The sequence below is a fragment of the Stegostoma tigrinum genome, unplaced genomic scaffold (assembly GCF_030684315.1).
Source record: "Stegostoma tigrinum isolate sSteTig4 unplaced genomic scaffold, sSteTig4.hap1 scaffold_171, whole genome shotgun sequence".
Taxonomy (NCBI): domain Eukaryota; kingdom Metazoa; phylum Chordata; class Chondrichthyes; order Orectolobiformes; family Stegostomatidae; genus Stegostoma; species Stegostoma tigrinum.
In genome coordinates, this window is record NW_026728112.1 from 316,978 (window position 1) to 341,677 (window position 24,700).

The 24,700-nt window shown below is 42.3% G+C and overlaps 1 long non-coding RNA gene across 3 annotated transcripts; it reads left to right on the forward strand.

Moving 5' to 3' along the window:
* The first annotated feature begins 12,906 nt into the window (after nt 1-12,906).
* LOC132207826 (uncharacterized) lies at nt 12,907-18,681 on the forward strand. 3 transcript variants are annotated; one of them, XR_009443881.1, is made up of 3 exons: nt 12,907-12,995; nt 13,357-13,466; nt 16,484-18,681. It is a non-coding gene; the product is annotated as an uncharacterized LOC132207826 (long non-coding RNA). The 3 variants fall into 3 exon arrangements; XR_009443882.1 differs by having other exon boundaries at nt 12,917-12,999; XR_009443883.1 differs by lacking the exon at nt 13,357-13,466 and having other exon boundaries at nt 12,913-12,995.
* Nucleotides 18,682-24,700: the final 6,019 nt, after the last annotated feature.

The following is a 24,700-nucleotide window of genomic DNA, read 5'->3' on the forward strand; positions in this document are numbered from 1 at the left end:
ACCCCTCAGTCTTTGATGCCTCTCTGACAAACATACCCCACCAACCAGGCTATTCAGTCTCTCCCTATAGCTTAAACCTAGCCACTGTGGCAACATCATTGCAATTTTTTTTTCCTCAACCCTTTCAATATCCTGCCTGTAGCAGGGAGAACAAAACTGCACACAGTATTCCAAAAGTGGACTAACCAATGTGCTGTGAAGCAACAACATGACCTTCCAAATTTTATACTCAAGGCAATGACTAATAACAGCAAGTGTAGCAAACACCTTCCTCACTATACTGCCCTTAGGTTCATCTGAAGCAATTTTCTCAGGCAATTGGTCTTCAAAATTACGAACCTCATCTTTAATGTCCAGTATGGACCAGCCACTTGTTAGTTTAATCCTGTATCATCATTAATTTCAGTTTTACTAGTGTTCCCTGATGCCACGCAAATTCAAGTGAGTCCCATTTTGTGATATCACACCACAGCCTTGTGCCAAACATCAACATGATTCAAAGTTTGAGTTTCAGGTTAATTTCAGTGTGGCACCTTGGAATTCAAATTGCTTTTGTAAAGTTAATTGTAATTCAGAATTCACAATGTAAAAAGAATGTGAATAATATGATTGGTATCCAACAATCATAATTACTAAAAACTCACATTCCAATTTTTCACGCTATTTTATCAAATGTATTATCAGTTATGAAGATGCAACATGAATGTTGGAAATTTGTCAAATTCAGAGCCTGACTAAAGTCTGAGTCTTTACAAAAAGTGTATGCAGTCTGAAAATTAGATCAGTTTCTGGCTCAACCTTCACATAAATTGAAGTTGCATCATTCGAATGGGCTGTATATCCCACAGTCACTAGTTTAGTGAAAGTTTTAGTATCCTTTTGTTGGGTAATGTATGTTTGGTTGACGTGCTGCTGTGTAAATACATATTCACACACATACACACACACAAGACTTTTTTTAAGAATAAGGTATATTTTTGGAAAAGGAAAAGGTCTGCAGCAGAGTGGGGACATTGAGGTAACTGCTCCCCAAGGGAGGAGTGATGGAGGACACAGGGAATTCGGTTCTCTCTACAACCAAACCAACTGAGTGCAGTTTGGTTTCAGGAATTGGTGTTGAATGATCCGAGAGAAGTTACTTCAGTGCATATTGGTCTTGGTCAAAACTATTGCTGCTTTCCACCAGTGTTGAAGGGAGAGAATGTTGAATGTTGTCATTGGAGTTTGAATCACATAATTGATGCAGCACACAAGGAAACCATTTGACCATACTATCTGCACTAGCCTTCAGAATGAGAATATCTCACCGAATACCATTCTCCTGCCTTCTGCCTCTAAACCTGTACATTGTTCCTTTGCAGCTAATAGACTAATTCCCTTATTGAATCATTTGATTCATGGACAAAGATTATGGTCTGCTTTGTGCAGGATGGATTTGAGTTGCTTAGTATTTTTGAAGCTGCACTAATCCAGGCAAGTGGGGAGTATTCCATCACATTGCTGACACATGCCTTGTCGATGGTGGGCGGACTGTGAAGTCATTGTAAATTTCCTAGCCTCTGACCTATTGTAGTCACAAAGTTTATATGACTGGTTACGTTCAGTATGTGGCCAAAGAAAACTCCAAAATGTTGATCGTGCAGGATGCAATGATGAAAATTCCCTTGATTGTCATTGCAAGTTCCTTAGATTCATTCCTGTTGCAGATGACCATTGCCTGGCAATTGCCTGTAATCATTCCAAGACTGGATCTTGTCAAAGTCTTGCTCTACATGGATATAGACCATTTCAGTGATTGAGGCAAACTGAATAGCCTGGAATATTGTACAATCATCAGGGAATATCTCCATGTCTGACCATCTGAAAGAGGCAAACTCGTTGATAATGCAGCTGAAGGCGTGAGAGGCTGAAGACACCACCCTGAGGAATTCTTGCAGAGATGCCCTAGGGCTGAGATGATTGGACTCCAATAAGCACAATCATCCTTTTTTTTTGATCAGGAGTACTCCAACCAATGTAATATTTTCACACTCATTCAAATTTTGGTCCTGGATACGACACTCCATCCAATGCTTCCTTCATATCACAGGCAAACATTTCCCATTTTGCTCCCGGTCTGACAACAATTGTATGCAGTGAGTTGAAATGAAAGTTTGAACCCAGTCTGACAGTCAGAGTACTTGAATGGTCTCTTCCCATTGTGAAAGCTCTGGTGTATCAGCAGGTTGACTCACTGTGACTCCTTCCCTGCAGTCAAAGCACAGTTTCTGCTGTGACTATGTCAGTGAATTTCCAATTTCAGATGGGAACGCGAATCTCTTTCCACATACCTTATGCTTCCATGGTTTCTCTGAGTCAACAGTACATTTATGTTCTGATCGGCTTCCTGACCGGCTGAATTCTTGTCCAAACGTAGAACATGTGTATAGCTTCTCTCCAAAGTGAACAGTGATATTTCGTTAATGTTCAAAATCCAGGAATATTCAGGTTACTATGAATTGGTTGTCTGTCAGATTCTGATCTGCTGTTTGGATTGAGTTTCCCAACTGCACATCCAATCATGTATTCCTTACAATGCAGAAAGAGGTCATTTGGCCAATCACGTTTGCACCAACCCGTCGAGAGTCATCCGACTCAGATCTACCTCCTATCCCATTCACATAGCCCTACATTTCCCATGGTTAAACCACCTAACCTGTACACTCCTGGGATTAATATGCAATTTAGCATGGTCAATCCACTGGCCTGCACATTTTTGATCTGTGGGAAGAACCCACGCAGACACGGGGTGAGTGTGACAACCCACACGGTCAGCCAAGTCAGGAATCGAAGCCGGTTCCCTGGCCGTCTGAGGCAGCAAGGCAAAACATTGAAAAACCGTGCTGCCTTCCTCTAATATTGTCTGTAGCTTATTAATCTGAAATTTAATTAAAAAAACTAGAAAATAGAATGCAAGAGAGCACACAAAAGCAAAGGGCAGGTTGTGAAATGGAGCTGAATGAAGCTGGAAATTTGTGGGGCTGGTCGTCGTGAAATTTGTCGTGAAAGCGGCTGAATTGTCATTCAAATCACAGCTCGTTCACTCCCATTGGTTGGAGGACCAGCCGCTCCCGCGCGGCCATACAGTCCCGCCTCTCCTTCACTCCCATTGGTTGGGCTAATTGATTGATAACCTTCTCTGCAGATCCAGCCGCACGGTTTGCAATCGCTTTGAGCATGTGCTACCCACACAGGAAGCCGACTATTGTACTGAGAGCGGTTTCTGTGCCTTTTGGAATTGTGGGTTTTTCTGCAGCCATCAGCCAGTATGACTTGGCATTTGCATCTTAAGCTGGAAAATGGATCATTTTTCAGCATTATTCAGGTGAAGGTCTCTCTCCAACCAAAGGCATTTATGAAGCTGTTGGCCAATTATCAATAACAGAGCAAACGTTTTGCTGGAACAGAAAAAGAAATTGCCAGGGAAATACTGGAAGTGTGGCAGCATCAGAACAGAGAAAGAAGTTACAATTTCAAATTCAGTGGCTCTTTGTCAGAAATGAAATTGTTTCAGTTTATTACAGTAGCTGTTCTGCTCCAGCTCGTATTTTGATCAGAGCTTGATTTTTGACCCAGAATTCCACACGAGTCAGGATTCTGTTGATCTTCATCAGCACGATACAAACCCACTTAGATATTTCACATTTTGAAAAGCATTGTCCATCCATACTCACCCTTTCTCTGGTCAGCAGACTCGAAACGTTTACTCTGACCCTTCTTCACAGAGGCTGCCAAACCTGGTCAGCTTTTCCAGCAACTTGTTTTTGTTCCTGATTTATGGCATCTGCAGTTGTTTAGATTTTTGCGAAGGGTCACTGGACCTAAAATGTTAGCTCTGATTTCTTTTTCTTCTTCACAGATGCTGCCAGGCTTGCTGAACTATTCCAGCAACTTTTCTTTTTGTTCCTGATTTACAGCATCCACAGTTCCTCCAGTTTTTAAAAAAATTATTTTGCATTATATCTGTTCTCTATCTATCTTCTACCCTCCACACAGTTTCCATTTATGTTTACTGAGGATTTCCTATTAGTAGCAAAGATTGTGATCGAATCGGGGTGGTGGTTACATTCCAACGATATCGGAATCATCTTCCAACTGAGAAAGAGCTCGAAAATTAATCACAGTTTCTGAGGAGGCTAAAAATTATGGACAAATTAAATGATTTAGGCCATTTTTAGAATGAGAGAACTGGAAAACACTGCCGATGGTTTAAATCTGAAAGACTAATCGTGAATTTGAGTGACAATCAGCAAATCAAGACACAGTCTGATGCACCTCTCCCCCGACTCCAACAAGATCACCAGAGGAATGGGGAGGATTTTCTTTTATTAAACTGCGAGACAGGGACAACTGCAGGAGGTTGGAATCACTAGGAAGGGAGCAATGGGGAAAAAAAGCACATGATTGGTTCAGATAAAGAAGATCTCACAGTGAGGTATTGAGGTACTCACTTTGAACTATCCCACTCCTCGGCATGGCTGCATTGAGGATCTGGAAGCTGGGAGATGGAGGTTTGCTCTGAACTGGGCGGGAATTCGGGTGTGGGTGACAGGCCTGTGGGGATATTGAGCCTGGGATTTCGAATTGGTGAGCGTTTTTGAACTGTCTGGCCCTGTTTTGGTCGGGTTGATGGATTTCACTTGTCTGCAAATGTTAATTTATTTCGTTCCCCATTTTTCTTGCCGTTTCTCCCATTCCCACTTACAGGATGCAGACTTGAGGTCTCTAGCGAATGAGGGACTATGGCCTACCTCAGCGTTGATTTGGGTGTGCAGGAAGTATTTATTGGCAATGGCAGATCCTCCTCCCCAGAATGTCTGGCAGGGTAGAATCGAATCACTCTCCATCAGCAGGGAACTACACAGCCCGCAAAGTTTGGGGTTAGTTTCTTTGGAGCAGAGAGAAGTGAGAGGGGACATAATTGAGATGTGTGAAAGTGATGAGGGACATAGACAGAAGAGGCAGCACGAATAGCTCCCCTTGTTGGAGGCATCAATGACTGGGGGCATGAACTGAAGTAAAGGACTGAAAGTTTAGCAAAAATGGGAGACTTTTTTTCACCGAAGTGCAATGGGAATCTGGAACTCATTGCCTGCAAGTATGGTAGGTGCAGAAATCCTCAGTACACTTAAGAAGTATTCAGGTATATACTTGAAATGCCAAAGAATTGGCAGCGGGTCAGGTCCTGGAAAAGGGATTAGAGCAGTTAGCTGTTGGCGTTTTTACTGGGACAGACTCAATGGGTCGAAGGGTCCCTTTTGTGGCTCTGGATATGTGGACCATGAATCCAGCCACGTCTGTGGGAACAGAAACTGGGTGAATGTTCAGGCCAGTGAGCAAGGAGTGGAGGGTGACAGTGAACAAAAGGAATGAGTGGGTGAAGAGCAGGAATTATTGACTGACAAAAGGGTTCACGTTGCAAAATCAGAGGGGATGATGGTGCAGAAGTAAAGAGATAAAAGAAGTGTCCAGATGAAGGCCGTGACTAGGCCGTTAGCAACCCCGAATGCAAAGTAAAGACAATCAGTGAAAAAAACAGAAAGAAAAGGACCAGATGAAAACCATTTGGACTGAGGTGAGAAGATTTTCTTTTAACTCAGAAAATGCCGAGGGCGTGAAATTGTTTGCAACAGGACATGGCTGAGTCGAATACACTCACTGTTTTCCAGGAGGAGTTAGGTATAGTTCTGAAGGCCAAAGGAATCGAAGGATATGGGGTTCCTGACCTGGACAATCAGCCAGAATCATACTGGTGAGCAGAACAGGCATGAAGGGACGAGTGGTCTGTACTTGCTGCTAGTTTTGAAGTTTCTATGACTACCACAGAAATGGAGAAGAGCGGCCAGAATAAGTAGGGGGGGGGGGGAGCAACAGCATAATGTATAACTCACTGGGAATGGAGAAATGGGAACAATACAGAGAATGAGTACAGAACAGTTGTTGTTGTTCTGTACCAGAAATGCCCAGACTGAGTCTGCACACCAAGGCCCATCAGGTATCTACAGTCTGTGTTTACAGGGCCATGGGGATGGTGAGGGAGGGTCAATTTGGGATAAGAAACAGGGCAGGAGATTATCCAACACCGATTCCCCCCCACTCCTCCGTCCCACCTAACTGGTTACAGAGGCTCATCTTGGTCTGACCCACTCCTGAACAGAACTGGGTCAAGCTTCAGGAAGTTGCCAGCTGATAAATGGCTCTCTCAGCTGGGCGGGGTTGAAGTGGGTCCAGGAACAGGTTTTGAGTGATATAAGAGTAGGCATCTTCCCTGCTCCTCTTCCTCCTCCTCTCATGGCTCTTTTACTGGACCTGTGTTGGTAAGCGTTTCTAAACTCTTTTCTCCCTGCATCCTTCTAAAGTACCTGTAGGTGGTCACTGTGAGTAATAGAATTTTAAACGGGTGATGTTTTATCAATGTTTCTTCTGCAGTTATTGTAACAAATCTTTAAAAATAAAAGAACTGCTAACTCCATTTTGCTCCACCAGTTCATTTTTTAAATAAAATTCCATTCTTGAATGTGGACAAGTTTAAGGAGCAAGAGACCAGGGAATATGGTCAATCACCAGGAGTCTGTTGAGCAGGTAAGAGCGGGCCACGTGAACGATGAGCATCCATATACATTCTTTTGAGAATTCTCACACCGTAATGATGAACGAACACTGATAGGTGTATAAGTTACCCAACAAAATTGACATTTATGTAGCAATCTCAGTACAACGAAATGCTCGCTGGAATTTCACAGACATATGATATCGCAGGATTTGCCACCAAGAGACATAAAGCTGATGATCAAGAACTTTGTTCCATGTATCAGCTTTTGAAGGGCAATTTTGAAAAGGAGGGAGAGTTGGAGATGTTTAAGGAGGCAACTACAGAACTTGAGACTGAAGCTCGAGGTTATTAATCGATGGAAAAGGACAATTTCAGATGCTGCCAGAACTACTGAGTATTTACAGCATTTTGTTTCTCCATTTGTTCTTAGTTCTGAGGAGTAAAGGGATCAAATTTTTGGGGAGAAAGCTCGTTGACTTCCGAATCTCCCACCTCTGTAGTTTTCTGTAAATACTGACTGATTTTTATGGTACTCATACAGTTTAAATTTTAATTTTTTCCCCAAGTCTTGGTTTCACAAATGGCCAGATTAATTTCTCTCAATTTCGCAACCCGTGTGTGTTCTTCTGTTTTCTCCTGTCTTTTTCTTTTCTGTTTGAAAGGTTGGTTTGCAATTTAAGATGCAGATGAAACCATATCCAGATCTGACAGTCTCTGTCTTTATCATAACCAAATTGTTAAAAGATTTTGAACACTGAAGGAAGAAACACCATTCATACTGGGGAGAAGCACACGTTTTCTCTCTGTGTGGAAGAGTCTGTGAAGATTCGTCTAAAATGTCAAAACACCAATGCAGCCACAGTGGAGAGAGTGTGGATTTTTTTTTCCACTCATCACAGCTGAAAGCTCACCAACTCAAATCGTGAATTTGAAGGCAGGCATCTGGAATTTGTTGTAAAATAATGGATGGGTCAAGTGTGCATGGCCTCATTAAGAGGTAAAGTGCTTTTCTTAGCTTAGGGATATATACAGAGAGAGAAAAAAATGTGTCTGCATGTAGCTGATGATGCACAGCCAGTTCTAAAACGGAAACGTGTATCAATTAACTGTGTGATAGGAAACCTTAGGCTTGTTTTGATGTTTTGGCAACGAGCTGGAATCAGCCAATTAGTTCGAACCAATGGGGAGTGCTGTCCATTTTAACCTTTGCATTACTGCTTCTGCAATCAGTCCTGATTTTTTTTTTGCATATGTTGTCATTGACGGTGAAGTGTGTTGTGAGGCACAGATCTAGTAGTTTCATGTTGGCTTCTTTATTGAGGTTGTCGGTCTCTGGGGTGCCTGCCTACTTTATCATCTTCTCTCCTGCTGTCCTTAATGATATTGAGGAATTCCTGGGATGAGTGAATGTGAGTGGGTAGCATTGCCCACAAAGTATTTCAATTTGTTGTAGTTCATTGGCAAGTCTATATGTTGGTGTGCCTGATAGTGGGACAATGGGTCTGAGAGGGACCCCTGGTTTGTGTACCTTGGGGTGTCCATAGAATCGGGATGTATTGGATCCCTCTGGCTTCAATTTTTTTTTGGTAGTATGCCTTGTTGATGTCTCCAAAGTTGTGTAATTCGTTCAGAGTAATTGCAATCCAGTTCCTGAACGGTGATGCAATTGTATTACTGTTTAAAGTGGACATGCACATATTATTGATGAAAGATACTAACTCATGCATGATAGAATCAACGTGTGGATAATTGAGAAACAAGGAAGTAAGAGTGTTATATGGAGCACCAAACTGTAGTGATGATGTTGAGATGGCTTTAAGCAGGAAATCAGAAATGCATGTGGTAAAACAATATCTATCGTTGTCAGAGATGTTACTCTTCACACAGATATGGTGAATAAAAATAGCCACAATACCATGGATGGGCAATTAGTATAGTGTGTACAGGATGGTTTTCTTGATGAATAGTTTGTGGAACCAACGAGTGAAAAGTACATTTAGATTGGGGTATTTAAAGAATGAGAAATGAATAATCGACAATGTCATCGTGAAAGACCATTTGGGGATGAATGACCATAAAATAACAGAATTCTTCATGAGGTTGGGTATAATGGATTGAGAAATGTTTCTCACATGATAGTGATACAACAATGGCAAACATTCAAAGAGTGAATCAGTGAACGACAAAAAAATGTCATTCCTGTATGCTGCAAGAGGACAAGGAAAAAGAACAGCCAAACCATGGCGTAAGTGGCAAGTTAAAGTCAATGTTAGATGCAAAAAAAGGCATTCAGATTGGCAAGCAAACAAATAGATCTCAGAATTGGGACCGGGCTAGAAGTTAGCAAAGGAAGACCAAGAGATTAAATAAAAAGGGGAAGTTGAGTATGAGAGTAAACTTGCAGGCATGTAACAACTGACTGGAAACATTCTGTGTGTATATAAAGGGGAAAGGATTGGTTGTAACTAATATAGGTCTATTCCAGTCAGAAACGGGGGAATTTATAATGGCACAAGAAATGATTTTAGACAAATTGATGGGATCAAAAGCTCATACATTCCCAGTTGACTGAAAGAAGGGGTCTTCAAAATAATGGATGCATTGCTGGCTCTCTTCCACAATTTCTTTGACACTTTGACAGTCCCTCCAGACTACAGGGTAGTTACTGTAATCATAAGATTTAAAAGGGAAGAGAAAAACCCTTTAATTATGGACCAGTGAGTTTGAGATAAATCTTATGGAAGATGCACAATTCCATTGCAAAGAATTTTGGAGCACAGTACGCAGAATACAATAACAGAAGCAAACAGTCTCCATAGATTTGCAAAAGGCAAATCATTCTTGACAAATCTGATGACTGCCTTTCAGGATGTCACAAGTGGAGTTGATCATGGTGACCCAGTAGATGTGTTTCTTAGGTTTTATGAAGACCTTTGAAGAAGCGATTAGAGATTAATGTGTACGGTTGAAATACAGGGGATTGGGGTGAGTGTAATGAGTTGGTTATGAAACTGGTCAGCACGTAGTCAACGTGGATTCAAAGTAAATGTGTCTTTTGCCCAATGGCAGACAGTAACTAGTGGGGTATAACAGGGGTCTGTTCTTGAACCCCAGCTGTTCACAATGTCAGACAGTAACTAGTGGGGTATAACAGGGGTCTGTTCTTGAACCCCAGCTGTTCACAATGTCAGACAGTAACTAGTGGGGTATAACAGGGGCCTGTTCTTGAACCCCAGCTGTTCACAATGTCAGACAGTAACTCGTGGGGTATAACAGGGATCTGTTCTTGAACCCCAGCTGTTCACAATGTGCGTTGCTGATTTAGATGAGGAAACTAAATATAATTTTTCAAACTTTTTAGATGGCACAAAGCTGGGTGCATGCATGTTGCAGTGTGATTTGGAGAAGCTTTGTAAGTGAAAATTAATATTGGTTACGTTATATTTGGATAAATGTAAGCTTATCCATCTTGTAGCAATAAAAAAAACAAGGCAGATTATCGTGTGAATGGCACATGGGAGTGTCAATGAGACCAGAGGATCCTTGCGCACCAGTTGCTGACAGTAAGTGCACAAGTGCAGCAGGCAGTAAGGAAACAAATTATCTGTTGGCCTTCACAGAGTGAGGATCCAAATAAAGGAACAAGAATGCTTTGCTGCAGTTACACAGGGCCTAAGTAAGTCCACACCTGTTATATTGTGTACAGTTTTGGCATGCCTATCTGAAAAAAAGTGTTCTTCCTTTCGACGGCGTTCAGCACGTGTTTACCAACTTGACTCCTGGGATGGTAGGAATAACGTATGAAGAGAGATTGAGTCAGTTAAAATTGTATTCAACGGAGTATAGAAGAATGAGGGGATCACATTGAAATCTCCAAATTCCAAACAGGACTGGACAAGTTAGATGCAGGAAGGATGTTCCAATGGTGGGGAATTACAGAACAAGGGGCTACAGTTTAAGGATATGGGGTAAATATTTTAGGACTGAGATGAGGAGAAACACCATCACCTGGAGAATGCCTGGAAGTGCATTCCTTTTTTCTCTCCCTTTCAAAATAAATTGATCTCCAGCTCTTGTTTTCACGGCCTCTTCCTGACACCACACTTGCTTAACAGGGACCCATTTAGGAAAAGCATCCCAAGCAGATAACAGACGTCTCATTTCATTCAGTCAAATGTCTCAGCTTTTACTTAAATTTTGATCTTTTGAGCTTACACCCGAATGTCTGTGAATAGCTTCAATATGACTATACATGTACATGTCAGCACTAGGAGCAGATATGTGCCATTTAGCCACTCTCGCCTGCTTGGTCATTAAATAAAATCATGTCTGAACTGAGTGTAGCTTCAACTCCACAAGCTATTTATCATAATAACCTTTTGACTCTCTTGTTGACCATCAATATATTTAGCATTAATATAAAAAAACTACTCCTTCATCTTAGATAGCAGCCCACCAATGTTTTTTTGTTAATTTGTTTGTGGGATGTGAATGTTGGTAGCTAGCCAGCATTTATTGCCCATCCCTCATTGTCCTTGAGGGAGTGGTGGTGAGCTGCCTTCTTGAACTGCAGCGGTCTTAGTTTTATAATTCGCCCCACTATGTTGTTTGGGAGGGAATTCCAGAATTTTGACACAGCAACTGTGAAAGAATTGTGATACATTTCCAAGTCAGGATACTGAGCGATCAGCAGGGGGAATGGTGGTCATTGGTTTTCCTGTGTATCAGCTGACCCAAAACCCATTGGTGTAACTGAAGGTTGGTGGTGGAGGGGGTGGATGTTTATGGGTGTAGTGCCAGTGATGTGGTTTGCATTGTCTTGGATGGTCTCAAGCTTCTTCAGTCTTAACGGAGTTACACCCATCCAGTGGGAAGTTATTCCATTTCACTTTTATGGAAGATGGACAGGCTTTGGGAAGTCAGCAGGTGAGTTACTCACAGCAGTATTTCATCGGTTTTGACCCACACTTGTATTCACTGTGTATATGTGGTAAGTCTAGTTGAGTTTCTGGTAAATGGGATCCACCTGCATGTTAACAGTGGGGCATTTAGTGACGGTAATGCCATTGAATGTCAAAGAAATGTGATTATATTTTGTCTTATTTGAGAATGTCATTGCTTGCCATTTATATGGAGCAAATGATACCTGTCACTTGTTAGCCCAAGCCACGATAGTGTCCAGTTCTTTGGACTTGTATTCCTTTACTGTGTCTCCGAAATCTTCTCTCCCCACAAGGCAAGCATCATTTCTGGACGCTCTTTCTCTTTGCAGAGAAAAGAAAAGTAACATCTTAAAACAAAGGATAGCCGTGCTGATTTGATTTGTTCTTGGAGCTGTCATCTAACTCCTGTGCTAAGCCTGACGGACAGATTAAACACGGAAGATGTTTCCACTAATGTGTGGACACAAAAAAAAGATACGAGTCACAAATGAATTGATTGTACAATTCAGAAATCAGTTCTTTGACTGAGTATAAAACAAGAAGATATTGGAAATATTCAGTCTCGATGATAAGTCCCTGGCTTGAGAAAAAGAGTTAATTTTCCCTTTCTGTGGACTGATGCAGAGAAGTCATGTAATATAAAGTGCATTTCTCTTTCAACTGTTGCTGAATATTTCGAGTTGATTGAGTCTGCTTTTGTTTATTCAAAGAGTGCTGAGACAATGAAACTCATTACAGGAAGTGATTGACATCTCAGTCTCTTCTGAAGCTCGTGTGTAACATTTCTCGCTTGCCTGAACTTCTTAAACTACTGACATATCAGCACAGTCACCGCACAGGAAGACTCTTCACACTTCAGTGTGAGAACGGATTTATTTAGTTTTCTACCTGACATCGTTCAGCTTTGAAATTTGTAATGATTTTATCACCAATAAATGAATTCTTCTTGCGGCGAAATTCAAATATTCTACACAGGAAAGGTGTATATTTTGTTCACTTTATCCGTTGAGTGTGTGTTCATATCTCTTTGTTCTGCTGTTTATTAGAACCAGGACAGACAGGGACCATGCACTTGTATCAATGGATTCCTGTATCTTTCGTCCTGGCATATTCCTTCATATCTTCGTTATATCAATATTGCTGCTCAATGGCAGCGTGTTTTTTTCCCAGCATTCTGGGCGGGAATGCATTTGCCCAGATGACAAAAGTGTGGAGCTGGATGAACACAGCAGGCCAAGAAGCATTTTAGGAGCACAAGAGCTGATGTTTCAGACCCACACAAGTTATCTCGGATTCACCAGCATCTGCAGTCCCCATTATCTCTGAATGTATACGCCCACTTGTGCGCGCGCAATCTGAAGCGTTTCAAACATGCGCAGTACCGGAGGCAAAGGAGAGCCGGAGGAATCGAATGAGGAGCAGGCGCGATGAGGATTTGAAAGGTGAAAATTAGAAATCGAGTGAGTGAGTATTCCACGAAGTGGGCGGAGAGGCTTTTTAAAATCTGACAGTAGCCACCGTCACTGAATTGAAAAATACCGATCCCGGTTTTGTCACGAATAGACTGGAATTGCTGAATTCCTTTGTTAGCCGAGGCAGGGCTGGGCGCCGCGAATGTTTTCTGAGCCGTGTGAGCCCGCCATCTTTATCCGGGGCCAACTGGAAGCGGAGAGTGCGCATGTCCTTTACTTGTTGGGAACGGGGTGAGGGGAAGGGGAGCAGGATTTACGAACAGCAACTTCAAACCAAGAGAAATGCTTTTCTTTTTCTGTTCTGAATCTCTGTCCTGGATTGATCGTGATGGATTTTACACTCTTACAGATCACTGTCAGCAGAGGAATTTGGCAGACTTGAACCTCAGAAAGAGTGAAAGAGTAACTCGATTGATGAGGATCTGAATGTTATCAGCATCTGAATGTGGTAGCTTTCAGGTATGTATGTGTGTGTGTGTGTGTGTGTGTGTGTGTGCGCCTGTGGGAAAAGATTTGAGATATCAGAAAATGAGATACACTATCTGTGGTTAGATTACAGTTGATTAGCTGTTTTTAGTTCTCGGACTTGCTGTCAGGAACGGTCTAACAACTATGGAGTGGATGTAGCACAGATTCACCTGATTGATAACTGAATCTGTAGGTTTAGAATACAAGAAGGCCCATATTAAAAAAAATCAAAAAGTGCAAACCATTTAGCCCATGCCAAATGTCTGGAGCAATCCAGTCAGTCCTATTCCCTTGTTTTATCCCTGCACCTTTGCATTTTTCTCTCAAATGCTGATTCAGTATTTTTTTGAAATCAATCAACATCAAATTTGCTTTGATGAATTAATCTATTTATTACTTTCAAATATCTGTGCATGTGAATCCCTCAGACTCTGCACACTCTTTAGTGTTGTGTTATTGCCTCTTCCTATCCCTTCTGCTAAAACACATCACTTCATTCTGTGAGAGGTATCCCTGGAAATTGATTAATAAGAAATATTTTTGATCAAAGTCTTGGGAATATGATTAGTGACTGTTAGCGGAGTTACAGAGAAACTATTTCCACTGAGTGGGGAATTGACGACGAGCAGTAACAGTCTGAACATGACATCAGTACCAGCATATTTCCAGGTCAAGTTTTCCAGATCTTTATAACTGTTTGATGGTTCAGGGACTGCAGAATTCCACATTCAATCTGGAAGATTGGAAAGTGTCAAATTGAAAGAAAGCTGTGCGTTCAAGTCGTGGGAGCTTCATTAGAATGGCGTAGTAGTCTATCAGGGCAAACTGGTACAAAGGATGATGTCACATGAGCTGGAGAGATAGCTACATCGAAGACAGGGTGTAGCAGTGGAAAGATACTTTTCAGAATGGAGGGTTTTGATTAGTGGTGTTCCACAGGAATCAGTGCTGGGACCTCTGCTGTTTCTGGTCTATATGAATAACTTGGAAGAACACGTGGCTGGTCTAATCAATAAGTTTGCGGACAACACAAAGGTTGGTACAGTTGCAGATAGTGAGAAGGATTGTCAGATGATACAGCAGAGTATAGATAAATTGGAGTTATGGGCAGAAAGATGACATGTAGTTTAATCTGGACAGATATGAGGGGATGTAATTTGGAAAGTCAGGTACAGGTTTAAATTATAGAGTAAATGGCAGAACTCTTAGGAACATTGATATGCAGAAGGATCTGGGTGTGCAGGTCCACAGGCTACTGAAAGTGATGGTGCAGGTACATAATTTAGTATAAAAGGCCTTTGGGATGACTGCCTTCAATGGAAGGTGCAATGGCGATATGGACAGGCAAGTTATGCTGCTGCTTTGTAGAACTCTAGTTAGGCCACACTTAGAATATTGCATTCAGTTCTGGACACCACATGTGGATGTGGATGCTTTGGAGAGGGTATAGAATAGGTTTCCCAGGATGTTGCATGGTTATGGGGGAGTTTAGCATTGAAGAAAGGTTGGAAAGACTTGGTTTGTTTACACTGGGACGCAGCAGGTTGAGAGGGTGGCCTGAGAGAAGTTTATAAGATCGTGAATGGCATGGATAGAGCGGAATGTATGAGACTTTTTTCCCCCAGGGCAGAGGGATAAATTACTAGAGGACACAAGTTCAAGCTGCAGGGGGAATGTGTGAAAGAGATAAGCAACACAAGCTTTTCACACAAAGGTTGCTGAGTTCCTGAAATGTGTTGCCACAGGAGGCAATGGAAGCAGACGCAGCAGCAGCAGTCAAGAAGCACCTGGCTGAATACATGAACAGGAAGGGAAGAGAGGAATGTGGATCCTGTGAATCAAGGCATTTTTAGCATGGAGGGTTAGAATGTGCAGGCATAGGCTTGGAGTGCTGAAGGGCTGGTTCCTGTGCTATGTTGTTCTTTGTTCTCAACAGAGGATTTTGTCTGGGTTGGGAAGCTAAAATGAAAGTCATGGCGCAGCTTGCAAACGGAATGGATTTTTTTTCTGCAGAATAATAGCCCAATCTGTATTTTCTATTCACTATGTGGTACAGTCCCCGTCATAAGCAGTGAGGACAGTAATTAAAATGTGTAAGGTACAAATGATTCATCATTTATTTTCTTCTTGCAAAACCTTGAAAATAGCCTGAAGAAAGATGTTATTTGCAGAGTAGGTTATATGATACAGAAAATCATTGGCAAAGTATTACATTCTAACTGAACTAGAGGCTAAAATAAACTCTGACTGTCAGAGTCCCTATTTTTTCAGCAGGTTTAATTTTTAATAAAATGCATTCTGACATATTGAGCAAGTCAATAATCTTTTCCAGTCTGAATCTGCTGCTAAGAGTCCTGGAAGTGATGGTTTTCCCATGCACCACCTGATCTTGTGTTTCTGTCTGGTGAGTTTGGGAGGTTGTTAGAATTACTGGCAGATGAATTAGATTACCTACAGTGTGGAAACAGGTCCTTCGGTCCAACAAGTCCACACCGCCCCTTGAAGCATCCCACCCAGACCCAGACCCATCCCCCAATAACCCACACCCCCCTGAACACTATGGGCAGTTTAGCATGGCCAATCCACCGAGCCTGCACATCTTTGGACTGTGGGAGAAAACCCACACAGACAGAGGGAGAATGTGCAAACTCCACAGACAGTCGCCCAAGGCTGGAATCGAACCCAGGTCCCTGGTGCTGTGAGGCTGCAGTGCTAACCACCGATCCACTGTGCTGCCCATATGAAGCCCATCTCCATTAATGCTCTCCGTATTTCTCAGTTTTCCCACAAAGAACACCTTTATGCAGCCCCAGATTTGGCAGCCAGTTCCTTTCACTGACGCTTAATGCTGAACCAGTCCTATTGTTATAACAATCCAAGAGCTTTCATGGTCGCATTGTCCACTGTCTATCGCACAAATGATCAGATGTATTCAGTCCAGTTTTAAAGTTCTGCCTTTTTCTCTCTGGGCCACATTTCGTTCTTACTGTCTGTCATTCATTTTACAGGAAGTTGGAGCATTTGCAGTCAGTGAACTCAAATCTCGCTGCAGATTCTAACGAAATGTTGAATTCATCATGTCTTGAATATCATCAGGCTTTGATCATGGAAGCCAAAACCAGTGTTCGCACTGAGAAACCATGGAAATGTGAGGACTGTGAGAAGGAATTCAAATATCCATCTTCCCTGGAAAGTCATCAGTGTGGTCACACTGGAGAGAGACCGTTCACCAGCCCTGACTGTGGAAAGGGATTCATTTGATCATCCAGTCTGCTGACACACCAGCAAGTTCATATAAGAGAGAGGCAGTTCATCTCCTCTGAGTGTGCGAAAGGATTCACTCACTCATCCCATCTGCTGACTCACCGGCACGTTCACACTGGGGAGAGACCTTTAAAATATCCACACTCTAGGAATTGCGAGAAAAGTTCGAGAGAACTAATATCTCACATTAGTGAGAAACCATTCAGGTGCTCTCACTGTGCGACTCGGTTCAAGCGATCATCTACACTCCCAATACACCAGCACATTCACACTGGGGAGAGACCGTTCATCTATTCCATATGTAGGAAGTGTTTCATTCACTCATCTGACCTGGTGAAACACCAGAAAGTTCATTCTAATGAGCGACCTTTTTCAATGTTCAGACTGCAGGAAATGCTGTAAATGTTCTGGAGAACTGATGTCCCATCAACATGTTCACACTGTTGAGAGCCCAATAAGATACTCTCATGATGGGACTGGGTACAGATGAATATGTAACCTCGCTGTACACCAATGCATCCACACAGGGGAGATACCGTTCACTTGCTTCATGTGCAGGAAGAGATTCGTCAGATCATTGTACCTGCTGAAACACGAGCAAGTTCATTCTGACCAGAGAATGTGGGAAATGGTATAAAGATTCTGAACAACTAGCCTCCATGAACTTGCTCACATTATTGAAATAACTTTGAATGTTCAGATTGCAGAAAATGCTTTAAAAGTCCTCAACAATTGATGATCCATCAATGTGTTGACACAGGTGAGAGACCGTTCCAGTGCTTTCACTTTCAAACTGGGTTCAGGTGATCATTTCACCTCATTGTATGCCAGTGATGTTCAGACTGGAGGGAGGTCGTTCGCCTGCATTGAATGTGGGAAGGGATTCACTCAAACACCCGACAACGCCCCCTGCTGCCCCCCCAAAAAAAAACATGAGTGAATTCACAAATAACCACAGTGGTTGCATTTTGCTATTAATTATGTTCGGTAATGAACACATTTCATTGTTGTCTGTTTCTACTGATGTTAAATTGACTTTCCTGAAAATATAGGTTTTTATTTTCTGAGTAAAAGGCAAATAAATTAGCTTTGTATTTAACACAAAACTTACACTTTGTTTTCAAATGTCCCAAGCACAAGTTAGTTTCTTTTGGCCTTCTTAACGAGAGGATTCAGATACAGGAGCAGGAACGTCCTTCTGTGATTCCACAGGTCTCAGTGAGCCCATAGCTGGATTCTTGTGTGCAATTTTGGTCTCATTATTCTTGTGGAAGAATGCTTTGGCTGTGAAGGGAGTACAATGAAGGTTGACCAGAATGATTCCTGGGATGACAGGACTGACATGTGAAGAAAGACTGGATCAGTTAGGACTATATTCACTCGAGTTCAGAAGAGTGGTCTTTCATAGAAACAAAAGAATTCTGACAGGGCTACACAGGATAAACAGAGGAAGGCTGTTCTCAATAAACAGGGTGTCCAGAACCATGACTTTTAGGATATGGGCATACATGGGAGCATAAAGATGGGATCCTAGTGTCTCTTTAACCTGTCATCGACAAGCTATTTAGGACTGAGATAAGAAGAAATTTCCTCACCTCTGGAATTATCTGCCACAGAAAGCACCTGAAGCCAAAACATTGAATGTATTTAAGAAGGATTTGGATATAATCCTTGGGGTGAAAGGGATCAGAGTATGGAGAGAAAGCAGGAACAGATGGATGATCAGCCATGATCGTGTTAAATGTTGGAGCAGGTTTGAATGACCAAACGGCCGACCTCTATTTTCTTTGTCAATGGTTATTATTTTCCCAAATACTTTTTCTCTTCTGATCAATATTATGGTTCTTTCCTCCCCTTTTGTGCTGCTGAACTGCTTAATTTTTTTGTAATGTTGTAAGTGTTCCCTACTGTGAAGATTGATTAAAATTATTTGTTTAACTCCCCTGCTCTTTCCTGGCTCCTCATTATCACTGACAAATCTCATTCTCTAAGGGGCCGATGTTCACAGCTCTCTTCTCTTTTTATCTTTTGAAATACTTCATTGACCACAGTATGTTTTCTCCTGTTATGGTTATTTCCTCCCCTTTTTGCTGCTTGACTATATTTGTGGATTTTAAAGTTGCAAGAATGCCCTAATGTGAATATTGTTGAAAAGTATTTGTTTAACTCTCCTGCCCTTTCCTAGCTCCTCAATGTTACCCTTTACAAAGCTCATTTTATAAGGGGCCGATGCTCACAGTTCTGTCCTCTCTTTATTTATTGAAATAATTAATCAACCACAATACACATTGTTCCTCCATAATCATCTATAAGGCCTTGTGTGGTGGCATTGTGAGAGAGGCCGAGCCACAACAATGTACAACAGTTCAATAATGTCCAACTGTATGCAAAAAAGGCAAGTTTCATCAAAGCTTTTTGTCTTGCACATTTCGGTTCATTCACAATAAGCACCAATGGAAAGGGAGCAAACGTTTTATACTGTACTGACCTGGGCGAATAATAGACTCTGATTGGTCAAGGCATTGCAAAGGAAAATGCACCAGTTAGATGATGACCAAACTTTGTTTAAATTTCACGCAGACAGATTGACTCTGATTTTTCAAAGTATCACTGGAGACCTCAACTAAAGAAGGGCTGGCCCCTGTCTGGTTGAGTTGAAGGAGGTGTTATTAATATTAATTGGGCACTATTAATATTTGAGCACTGTAAGCACAAACTGGTTGGCTGTGGCTAATGCGTTATCTATTGTGAAGAGACAAAAGAAAATGCTGTTTGCCAAAATCTCCCAAACTTTAGGTGGAGGTGAGGAATGCTGCAGAATGTGATTGTTAATATTGTCTGCGAAGTGGAAAACAGGTGAACTGTTGCACTTAAGAAACAATTCCTGTGAAAGATAATGTGGGAACATCATGCTGGTAAGCCAGTCGCACATAGTGAGGGGATGGGCAGTGGGAGAAGACACAGTAAATGTATAGCCTGAAACAGAATCTAAAATACATGCAGGATTGGAGGCAGTGGAAGTTCGACAATGGCAGAGAGGTGATCAAGGAAAGCAAGGGTCATAAAACCATACAGATGGACAGAGTTATACAGATTTACAGCACAGAGTGTGCCGTCTGCCCACCATTCCGATGCTAGTCATCAAACATCAGTGAAAGAGAGCAATAGATGAACATGGATTCAGATCCCACAGCAAAGGTGTCACTCCAGATGCAGAGACATTGAACCTCTCCCAAATAACACAGGACAACAATAAAATCCTTAAATTATTAATGACTCATTAAAAAATATTTAGCCCTGAAACAGTCTTATTGATTACAATATTACAATCTGCTGGAACCTGCAGCTGGAAAGATTTCAAAAGTTCCATGTCAGAGAATAGTTTCAAAATTAAGGAAATCCCTTGGAATCGGCTGATGTAACTGAGGTTACTCCGTGGAAATTCTATGAGTTAGTTTGTAAAATCAATCTCCATCAGCCAGAGCGAGCCATTCAGAAGAGATAATCATTTCAATTGATTTGGGTTTTGCTGTGTGTACCAGCCACTCTGAGCTCTGATAAAAGGAGTTTCAAAAATCCATCCATCAGTCCAGTACAGATGTTCACAACATCCCCTCTTCATAGCTCAGGATGACTGACTATTCTCCCTGCTGTACAATATCCCTCAGCGTGGCCAGCAGTCACTCAATTTGAGGATAGCGTCTCCTCAGGGCCATAAGTTTCTATCCTAGGTTTTCATATGAATGAATCAGGCTTCTCCATCCACCCAACCAGAAATTGGCCACTTGCTCGTGCTGCAATCCTAATGTGCCTGAATGAAACCTAGAAACAGAACCCAGGTCATTGCCGTTGAGAAAAAATAAGTAAATTAATAAACCATGTAATTAATAAATAATTAAATAATATAATATTGTAGATTCTATTAAGTTCTCTTCTAATCTGTCCTTCTATGTTCAATTACTTATGCACATATATACCCAGGTCATTCTATCCTTGCAACCCCTTTAGAGATGTACCCTTTATTTTATATTGCTGAAGTACATTCATCCCATTAAAATGTATGACCTGACACTTCTCCACATTGAAATTCATCCACCTCTGATCCACACACCCCACTAACTTTACACAAGTTTCCAGAAAATTACGAGAGGCATTGATTGAATGGAGAGTGAAGTATTTTCTCAGGTGAAAATGTCGATTACTATGGGATCTAAGTTTAAGGCAAAAGGGTGTATGTTTAAAGGAGATGTAAGAGGCAAGCGTTTAGACAGTGGGTTGTAAGTGCTTGGAATACACTAGTAGAGGGGGTGGTAAAGGTGGATATGAGAGATAGGTGAATAGGCAGAGAATAGAGTGATATGGATTGCACAGAAACAAAAGGTTTTTAGTTTCGAAAGGCATCATGTATCAGCACAGTCTTGGTGGCCCAAAGCACCTGTTCCTTTGCTGTGTTGTTCTTCTTTGTACCATTCTGCTCACATTTTTCTCTGTTTCCAAATCCTAACGTATGCACAAATATTGATCCTGTTCCCTGTAGTCCTATGTTTAGAGCATTAATATATATTTGGAAAACACAAGGGTCTCAACATTGCCACCGAGGGAATTTCAATAGATTCATTCAACTATCCCAAAAAATATCCAAAGCCACTGTTGTATTTCCTTTCTCTCAGCCAATTTTGTACATGTATTGTTATTGTAGTTATTTTCCCCAAATACATAAGCTCACGGGTCAGCTCAATAACATTGAATCACATACTATCTGGAAGTCTTGGACAAACATGAACTGTATTCCTCTGATCAACCCCATATTTCACACGTTGAAAAGAAAACGTAGGTCATTAACAGCATGTTAACTAACATCATGTCTCCTGGAGAAATATATGGCAACTTCCCATGAATTGACTGATCTTTGCCCATGTAACTCTTCATTTTGCCTTCACCGTTGCGTCTACAAGTTTCCAAGCAACCAAAGTAAATTGGCTTGTCTGTAACAGTTGGATATATTCTTGCAACTTCTGTTTAACAAATGACTAAACTTTGCAATTTCCCTGTATTCCAGCACTACTCTCGATAAACTTACAAATTCAGCAAAGTTTCTGATCACTTCGAGCAGACTTTGAAAGTAGACATGGCGAGCCCCAGTGAGACAGTTCTCATTCTTCCATGTGGCTCACGATCTCAGAAGATACCCATTTTGGAAAAGCCTGATTGGTTTTTTTTGCTGCTGAATACCACGGGATTGTTACAGCTCCACTTGTCTCACGTTCAAAGCCATTTTCAAAACTTAAACACAAGCACAAGACTGATGAATGTAGAAGGGGTAATGTGCACTGAGCATATTCATCTAACTAGTACATGGGAGCATAAAGATGAGATCCTTGTGCCTCTCTAACCTGTCATCGACAACCCCATCACGTTGTAACACCTTGTGTCTTATGTTCCTCCAGCTCGCTTTCCAGGTAAACATTGGATTTGCCATTGGCCTGCATTGGCATTGAGCACTAATTGACATTGGATCTGGCTGGGCTGAGGGAGGTGAAGGTGAGACAGGGCCAGAAGCAAAAAGAGATGCAAAATCGGGGTGTTGTGAATCAGTTGATTTCAGTGGGGACCGAGTGCTGTGATTTGCAGCCCGAGTTTCCCAGGAGTTACAGTGATTGGGCTAGTGTTTTTTTTAATTGAACGTTTTCCTCAAGCGTGACTTCCTTTTTGTAAACCATGCTGACTCTGCCTGGCTCCGATCTGATCTGTACCACTCATAAACAAAACATTTTACTGTATTTCAGTATATGTGACAACAAATCAATCTGTGCATCCCTCTCGGTCTGTCTGTTGATCTCTCTCTGTGTCGGTTCTACACTTTTTCTCTCCCTGTGTACCATCCGCACTCTTCTCCAAGAGCAAAAGCCTGTAAGCCCATCACCATTCTGTTAAGCTAGCAATGGCCTGTCAACACATCTCCACTGTTCTACCAATGACCTGTGAACACGTCTGCATTCCCTTCTTCTTGCAACAACTTATTAACACACGACCAGTCTTTTCTTGTAGCTACAGCATGTGAAACATTCCCAATCTGTTCCCCCAGCAACAATCTGTGAGCCCATTGCCACTGTATTGCCCGAGTCAAGGCCTATGAGCAGATCCTTAGACGGTTGCCCTTGGAAAGGCCTACGAATCCATCCCCACTCTGATCCCCTTGAAACAGGCTCATACCCATCCCCAATTTCATTGCAAAAGACTGTGACCACATCTCCAATGTACCCCAAGCAACAACCTGTTGAACATCCACAAAATGTTCTCGTAGCAACAACGTGTGAACTGATCCTGCCTCTGTTCTCTTAGTAACAGCCTGTCAGCCAATCCCTACTCTCTTCCCCTAGCAACGGTCTGTGAAACCACCTCCACTCTGCTGCACTGACAACTGCCTGTGACCCCATTCCCAATCTGCTCTGCTAGAAACAGTCTGTGAAACCATCAATACTGTATCACTTGCACCAGCCTGTGAACCAATCCTCACGCTTTTGCCTTAGCACCAGACTGTTCAACCATCTCCACACTGTTCTCCTAGCAGTGACTTGGGAACCCAATCCCAATTTAGTTTTATAGCAATAGTCTATGATCCCATCCCCATTCTGTTCCTCTAGCAATGGCCTGTGAGCCCATCTTAATCTTGTTCCCCTCGCAATGATCTGTTAACCCACTCCCACTGTGTTCTCCTTGCAATGGCCTATGAACCCATCCTAACAATGTTACTCTAGCCATAGACTATAAACCCATCCCACACTCTGTTCTCCTAACAGCGATGTGTGAACGTATGCTGAAACTGTTCTCATAGAAAATGGCCTGTTAACTCATTCCCACACTATTATACCTAGGAATGGCCGGTGAGCCCATCCCCATTCTGTTGTGCTAGCATAGGCCAGAGAACCCTTCCTTAGTATGTCCCTGTGCAGCAGCCTGTGAATGCATCCTCTGTTCTCCTCGCACCCCGCCTCTGTTCTACCAGCTATGGCCTTTGAACACCGCCCCACACTGTTGCTTTAGCAATGATCTAGTGATGCATTCCCACTCTGTTTTCCTTGCCTTGGCCTGTGAACCCATCTTCATTCTGTTACCCTAGCATTGCCCTCTGAACCCATCCCCATTCTATTACCCTAGCATCAACCTGTGAATTCATCCCCACTCTGTTCTGCTTTTAACAGCCTGTGTACAGTAGATAGGGGGAGATTTGAAGGATGGAGGGGAGATGGGGATTTATAGAAAGCTGTGAGAGAGACAAGAAGCTGGGAGTATGAAGGCAGAGGAAGGCAGTAAAATCTGTGGGATCAGACTGTGCAGCAGCCCCATTTTTGTCCCTTTGTCTCCCCCAAGCGCCAGCCCAGGTCTCACGCCCTTGTGGTCCAAACTCCAGAGACTGCCTGAGCCCCATAATTCATTCCCCCATGAGCATGTGAGTGTGGAATTGAACGACAAGGACACGAGATGGTTGATTATAATTCTCTCGGTCTCTCTCTCTCTGGTCCCAGCTCCTGTCTGACGATTCTTCACTGCAGAATGATTTAATTCTCTCTGTCTCTGCATCATCCCGAGTTTCAGCTCCTGAATAAAATCACCGTGGGGGTGGAAGTAAGACAGAGAGAAATGAAAATGGATTAAAATTTTTTTAAAAACACCGAAAGCTCAGCAAAATCACACCGCTTGCTGCTTCAACAATGTGAGACATTCCCCACCCAGCACAGCAAGATCCCACTGCTGGTTGTCTGAACACCCACAATCTCACAGTCTCCTCACCTCACCCCACCCCGCCCTCCTCACCCAAACACCAGCACAGCTCCTGATTTTAAACCCAGAGAACGAGGAACAGGAAGATGTCTCCAACTGCCTCAGGACTGTCCCAGTGTTTCTGTTTGAGGGGAAGGGCAGGAGAGATATTTACTCCAGGGCCGGGATTCACACCCCCT